We start from the raw sequence: 6,692 nt of genomic DNA on the forward strand, positions 1-6,692 counted from the left end.
TAAGAATTAAATTATTTTTTAAATTTTTTTCTCTCCCATGTTTACTCTACTCCCACTATCTCCCTTTTTTTTCCTCTTTCCCTCCCTTACACGTTGTCTTCATTTCCTTTTTCCCTAAGTTTCATATTGCCTTATAAATGTTTAGATTTTCTTGAAATACCGACGTCAGAGAAGAGGGATTTGAAGGTTACTAAAATTTTATTACTCCAATTCTTCTCCATTAAGTTTGGTTCTTATATCTCTAAGAAATTTATCCAGTGAGATTGCATGGTTATTCTTCCTCCAAATCGGTGGAATTTCACTAAAGGTTTGGGGTATTCTTTATCTTTCAATTTACAAAATATATGTCATGATATTATTGGAAGAATTTAATTATGTTTCTTTTATTTTATGGTAAAGAATTTCATGGATGGAGTATGATTGTTGTAACATCTTCTTAGCAGTTTATTTTCTTTAAAAAATCTCATTTAGTATGTTGTTAATATTTTCTTACATGTCTATTATGCTTGCCTTATTTTGTTAATTTTTTTTCCCACCGTTATTTTGGTTGTTAAATCAATTCCATCAATTTTAAATTGGAATAAAGTTGGATTTTTTTTAACTGATTTGCTCATTCATTTTCCATGTCGATTATATTTAAAATTTGAAGGTATGAGGTATGCATTAAATTTTTTTAATTTGAATATTGACTTACTGTATTTTTATGGATTTTAGACCATATAATTATCTAATCTTCAGCCATGTTCATATTTTTTTATACTCTCAAATTTTGAAACATTTAATTCTCCACCAAATTAGTTTTTTATAAATCTCCAAAAAAATCATTTTGCTTACACAAAATGTAAATTTTTTTTAAATGTTTCTAGTTTTTTTAAATGTTAAAATTGTGAAACTGTAATTTGAAATATGAAAATTTTGAGATTGCAAAGCTTGGTAAATCTTTCTAAATTTTACCTCAAGAGATTCTGTATAGCTTTTTAATTTTTTTCAAATCTTCAATATTAAAGCTATAATCGTGAGATGTCAAAGCGAGCATAGCTCAGCGGTAATTAACATATACCTCTATGGTAAATGCAATCTTCCAAGCTGTACCTCAAGAGTTCAAAAAATATTTAAATGTGTCTAATTTTGTTCTCCGTATAGTTTTTTTTTTTCTTTCAAATGTCATGAATACACTAATTTATTTTACCAAGTTAGTTTTATAAAGTTGAAAAAAAAATTTTTTGTTTCCACAAATATAAAAAACTAGATTTGAGAACTACTTCACTTTGTGAATTTTTCTAAAACTCACAAACACATGAAAGTTCTCACGAATAAAGTAGTGTACTCTTTATGTTTTTTTTTTATAAATTCCATAAATACATGAAATTCTCCTTTCAAAATGAATTTTAATAGTTCAAAAAGTTTTCCAAAAAACAAAATAAAGGGAGGTTGAGTAGTGTTCTTTTTTTTTTAAAGTTGTTAAATTCTTTAAATACATAAAATTTCTCTAAAAAATAATTATTCATATTTTCAAGGGTATTTATGTCATCCATAATTATTAACCCATATTTTATTTCTAAAATGTGGATATAAGCATGAAACATTTATAAATAAATAAACTTTTGTGACCTTCAATAATTTAATAAATTTTGGATAATAAAAATAAAATGTTGGCAATCGTTTTCACGGCTATTGTAGGGTGCCAACACCTCCCTGCACACAAATGACTCCCAAACTCTAGACCAATTTTCTTTAATTTCTCTTAATTTGGTGACCAATCACACGCTCAACATGATTGGTGGCGACTCCAAAATTTTTTTATTTAAGAGACTCTTGAAAGAGGATGTCAGCCGCTCCGCGTCACAATCACGTTGCAACAATATCGATGTCAAACCTATGAAAATATGGATATGTCGATGGAAATGTCGACGGATATTTAGAACCATAATTCTTACACACCTATTATATTGCTCTTAAACATGATATTTTTTCAGTGTGGAGTACTTTTGGCATTCTAAAAGTGCTTTTGACATCCATACATAGCATTATTATAATTATTTTGACAAGAAATCGAGTTTTCATCTCAATAAAATATGCAAAGACATAAAAAAAAAAGAATAAAACCAGCCCAACAAAAGAAAGACACGCCTGAAAAAAAGGGCTCCAATCCAAAAGAATACCTATAGAAATCCTTGGTAAGGAGGCTTACAAGGAAATATTAATTCTTATAAGCTCTCGAGTAGTTTTTCAAATCCTCTTTTTAACCCTCTAAAAATTTTATTGTATCTTTCCGTATGCACAACAAAATGGTGAAGAAACACTTGCCAGCTAATTTTGCCCGTATCCCGAAGAGGGATACAACAAAACCTTGACTGGTTGTTGCTGAACGCACGCAGTAAGCGTGGTAACAATTATATAGATGCAAGCGCACACCTGTCAGAGTAATATAAAATGGATGGAGTATCCAAGTATCGATCCTCAAGGACTTCTAAATAATTTCCAAACTCTAAAGTTTTAAAGAATAGTGAATGTTGAAATGAGTGATTCTTGTAAAATGGGAAGTGGTCACAAATAATGGTTTTGGATTCGGGATTTGGACTTATAATGATAAAACCTAGCCCGAATTACTTCAAGTTAGCCAACAAAGAATCAAGGACACGCTAAGGGCAATATGCATTTTATTTTAGAAACCAACGACTACGCTTCTCACTTGACTTATGTCTAAGCAAGTTCAAAGTCCTAAGACATTCCCTAATATGTCTATTATGAGATATATCTTAGTTTTAGGATGGAAATAGTCGCAACCTCGGGTTAAGGTCCTATGTCTAGGCTACTTAAGCGAAACCCTTATGTCTAAGGTGCTTCTCTCCTCGGTTTAACCACTCAACAATGCAAATAAGCAACCTTTTCAGTATTGACTTGTTAAGACTTACAGTGGCCTTCTCTAAATCCTAAGTTTTTGGGAAAACATGTTGAGCAATGAATGGAAAGAAAAAAACACTACTTCTTAGCAACCCTTATTAGAAATAAAAGGCTAACTATCCATAACCGGGCTAGAGACGGGAATTTAGAAAGACATATTGAAGAAAATACAGCAAGTAAAATGGTTGAATGTGGAATGCATGTGTGAAAAACAAAAGTTAACTAACGGAGAGTTTTTATCGGGATTGAGAGCTTCGCCCTTCTCTTTCAAGCAAGGGGGAGTGTCATGTGCTCTTTCCTCCAAAAACACAACTCTCTTAACTAAAAATAAAGTAAAGGCAAAGAGAAGATAAGCAAAGTGCTAGATTTTTATATATTTGAAGAAGTAGAAAAATAACTAAGTACAAATGGAAACAAAACAAAGCTCAATAAAGGAATGTAAAGTACTCGGGATTTAAAAACCAAAAGCAACTAATGAAAGCAACTCAAAAGTACTTAGAAAGCAACAAAGAAACACTAAAAATGATCAAGAGAAGGAAGTAAGGCTTGATGAATTTGGTGGAGAAGTTGCTGGAATTTATAGCTGTGCAGACTTGGTTAGGTAGGTCCTAAAACGATGGTGAATCACCCATTTCCAACTCTTTTGACTGACCAAATCGTGCTAAAACTGATAGTGGAACACTTCTTCTACACGTATGCATCGGTTGGAACCACCAAAATGCATTGGAAGACGCGTTTCATTAAGGGCAAAGTTGGAAGAAAACCAGTTTTTCTGCAGGCTTCCTAGGCGCCTGGCGCCTCCCATGATGTTTTTTCGTCTTTTTGCTTATTTTGATTAATTTCCACTCCCAAATGGTTCTAAAATGTCATAAATACAATATAAGCCAACCAAAAACCATAATATATGAATTCTGAATGAATTGGAACTCAAACGACCGAGAAAAATCCGAAACAAAGCTGAAACATAGTAAAAACAGCATCTAAAACCTTCTTTTTACGCATGTAAACTAGCGTAACCAAACCTCCTCCTCTATCGCTTTGCATCCTCTATTTCTTGTCTCCGGAACTGCAACATTAATTAGATGCACATTGTTTCAAATAGATTACAGATAAAAACAATTTATGAAATAAAGATAATTGTCAGGTGTTCGGGGGTAAAATACCCTGAACACGTGGAGGACAGGCATTGGTGCGTAGAGGGTGGTTGGAGGGCCAGGTCCACCTCGAACCGCTAAGGAGAAGTGAGGCTAGGTGTGAAGGCCGATGTGCGACCTAGTCAGGGTCCGATCTACTGCGAGTCCCGGCAGGTCCGATGTGAAAAATGTAACCGTCAGTCGCAAGATTGTCGGGTGTAACCGTCAGATGCGAGATTGTCGAGTGTAACCATCGCGAGATTGTCGGTACGCCACCCATAAATAGAAGACTTCATTTCACACTCTGGTAAGGATCTCACCTCGAACTAACTTGAGAGTCCGACCTATACTGACTTGAGCATCGGAGTGCTTACCCTCTTGTGCAGGTCCACACAGGTGTTCAGGTCGGGCCGGAGGCCGAGTTCGAGCTAAGATAGGAAAGACACACGGTTGTGCATATCTCTGCATAAGCATTTGGCGCCGTCTGTGGGGACGACGATTTAAGTCATCCCGATTAACAAACGCGAACAAAGATGGTTCAACCAGCGAATTCAACCAACACCTCCGACCGAAGAGCTCTGGCTGCCAATGAAGGCCATCAGAGGGAGGTTGGCGCAGAGGTGGTAGAGGGACAAGTCCATGAAGGCCTGGGGACGGAGCCTCTCCGCAGGTCGGCACGTATCACCACGTCCATACTACCACCAGCACACCCAAAGCCGCCCAAGGCCCATCGCGGCCGAGCTGGAGCTTCTAAGAAAACCACTCGAGGGCCAGCCCCAGCCCCAACGAAGGAGAATTTCGACGCGCTCTAGGAAGAAATGGAGGCGATGCGCACTCAGATGCGTACCATGGAGGAGATTTACAACGAGATGGCGCAGGCTGTAGGTGCAGGCTCACGGTCGGATAATCGGGTGGCACGCCATGACAGACGTGAGCAGAGGAGTCGTCTCCTCAGTCCAGTCGAAGAGGAGTGTTCCGAAGGAGGTGAGGGTGAGGAGTACACTCACCAGAGGGGAGATCTTCGCGAGCACCTTAATCAAAAGAGGGGCTCGTCCCACCGAAAAGGACAATCACCGTTCCGCTCGCACCGGGGCTCCAACCAGCAGGTTGAATCCTCCTACAACCGATAGCCCCAGAGGGAGTAATTACTCGGGAGGAGTTCGACCAGCTGAAGAGCAAGTTCGTGCTCAAGTTGAGGCCTTGAAGGCCAAATGTGAGAAGAAAGAAAGTCCCCTGGATGATGGCGACCTAGGAGAATCGCCATTCACCTCGGACGTCATGGAGGCACCAATCCCTCCAAAATTCAAGACTCCCACCATGAAGCCTTACGATGGATCTAAGGACCCCAAGGATTACGTTGAGGTCTTCGAGGGCCTCATGGATTTTTAAGGGCCATCGGACGCAATCAAATGTCGCGCCTTCCAGATCGCGCATACCGGCAGCGCGCGCTTGTGTTATAGAAGATTGCTGGCCAAGTCAATCTCGACCTACGCACAGCTGAGGAGAGAGTCCATTGCCCAATTCTCTTCTCGGCACTATGACAAAAAGACAGCGACTGACCTTGCCACCATCACGCAAAATGAGGGTGAGATGCTAAGGGAGTACATCACGAGGTTCCAGGAGGAGCAATTGAAGGTCGCGCATTGCTCTGATGACTCGACCATGTGCTACTTCCTCACAGGCCTAACCGACGAAGCCCTCACTGTGAAGCTTGGGGAGGAAGCTTCATCTACCTTTGTCGAGGTATTACAGAAGGCGAGGAAAGTTATGGACGGGCAAGAGCTCCTCCGCACTAAAATTGGCCGACCAGAGAGAAGGGTTGACCAGAGTAAAAGCGACAGAAACAAGGGGAAGACAGACCCCAAGTCCAAAGACAGGGGATCTTCCTCCAGTGGCCGAGCAGAGTACAGAAAGACTGAGAGCGGCCCCAGCCGGAGCCGGTCCTACGAGCGTTACACTCCGACCATCATTCCGATCTACAAAATCCTTACAAATATCGAGGAATATGGAATGGAAAGACTCCTCAAGCGGCCTGAGAAGCTTAGAGGAGACTCGGAAAGGTGTAACAAGGACAAATATTGCAGTTTCCATCAGGAGCACGCCACAACACGTCAGAATGCTGGGAGCTGAAGCGCCAGATTGAAGACCTCATTCAAGATGGCTACCTCAAGAAATTTGTGGGGAAAACAAGGTAGGGCTCGGTAGAAAAGAAAGGAGATAGGAAGCGTTCAAGGACGCCACCTCGATGAAATGACCGACTTGCGGTCATTAACACTATTTTCGGAAGGCCATGTGGGGGCCAATCCAGAAACAAGAGAAAGGAGCTAGCTCGCAAAGCCAGGCGCGAGGTGTGCATCATTAGGGAGCAGAGGCCAACTTGCCCCATTGCCTTTGACGATGCGGACCTGGAGGGGGTCCACTTGCCCCACAATGATGCACTTGTCATTGCTCCTCCTCTGATCGACCACGTTGTGGTTCGAAGGGTGCTGATAGATGGTGGCGCTTCTGCCAACATCTTGTCCCTTCCGACCTATTTTGCCTTGGGTTGGACCAAGACGCAGTTAAAGAAAAGCCTGTCACTGCTGGTTGGGTTCTCTGGAGAATCGGTCTCCCCCGAAGGATGTATCGACTTGCCGGCACATTTGGGCAGGACAG

The sequence above is a fragment of the Momordica charantia genome (assembly GCF_013281855.1).
Source record: "Momordica charantia cultivar OHB3-1 chromosome 10 unlocalized genomic scaffold, Mcharantia_2.0 BLBB01000010.1, whole genome shotgun sequence".
Taxonomy (NCBI): domain Eukaryota; kingdom Viridiplantae; phylum Streptophyta; class Magnoliopsida; order Cucurbitales; family Cucurbitaceae; genus Momordica; species Momordica charantia.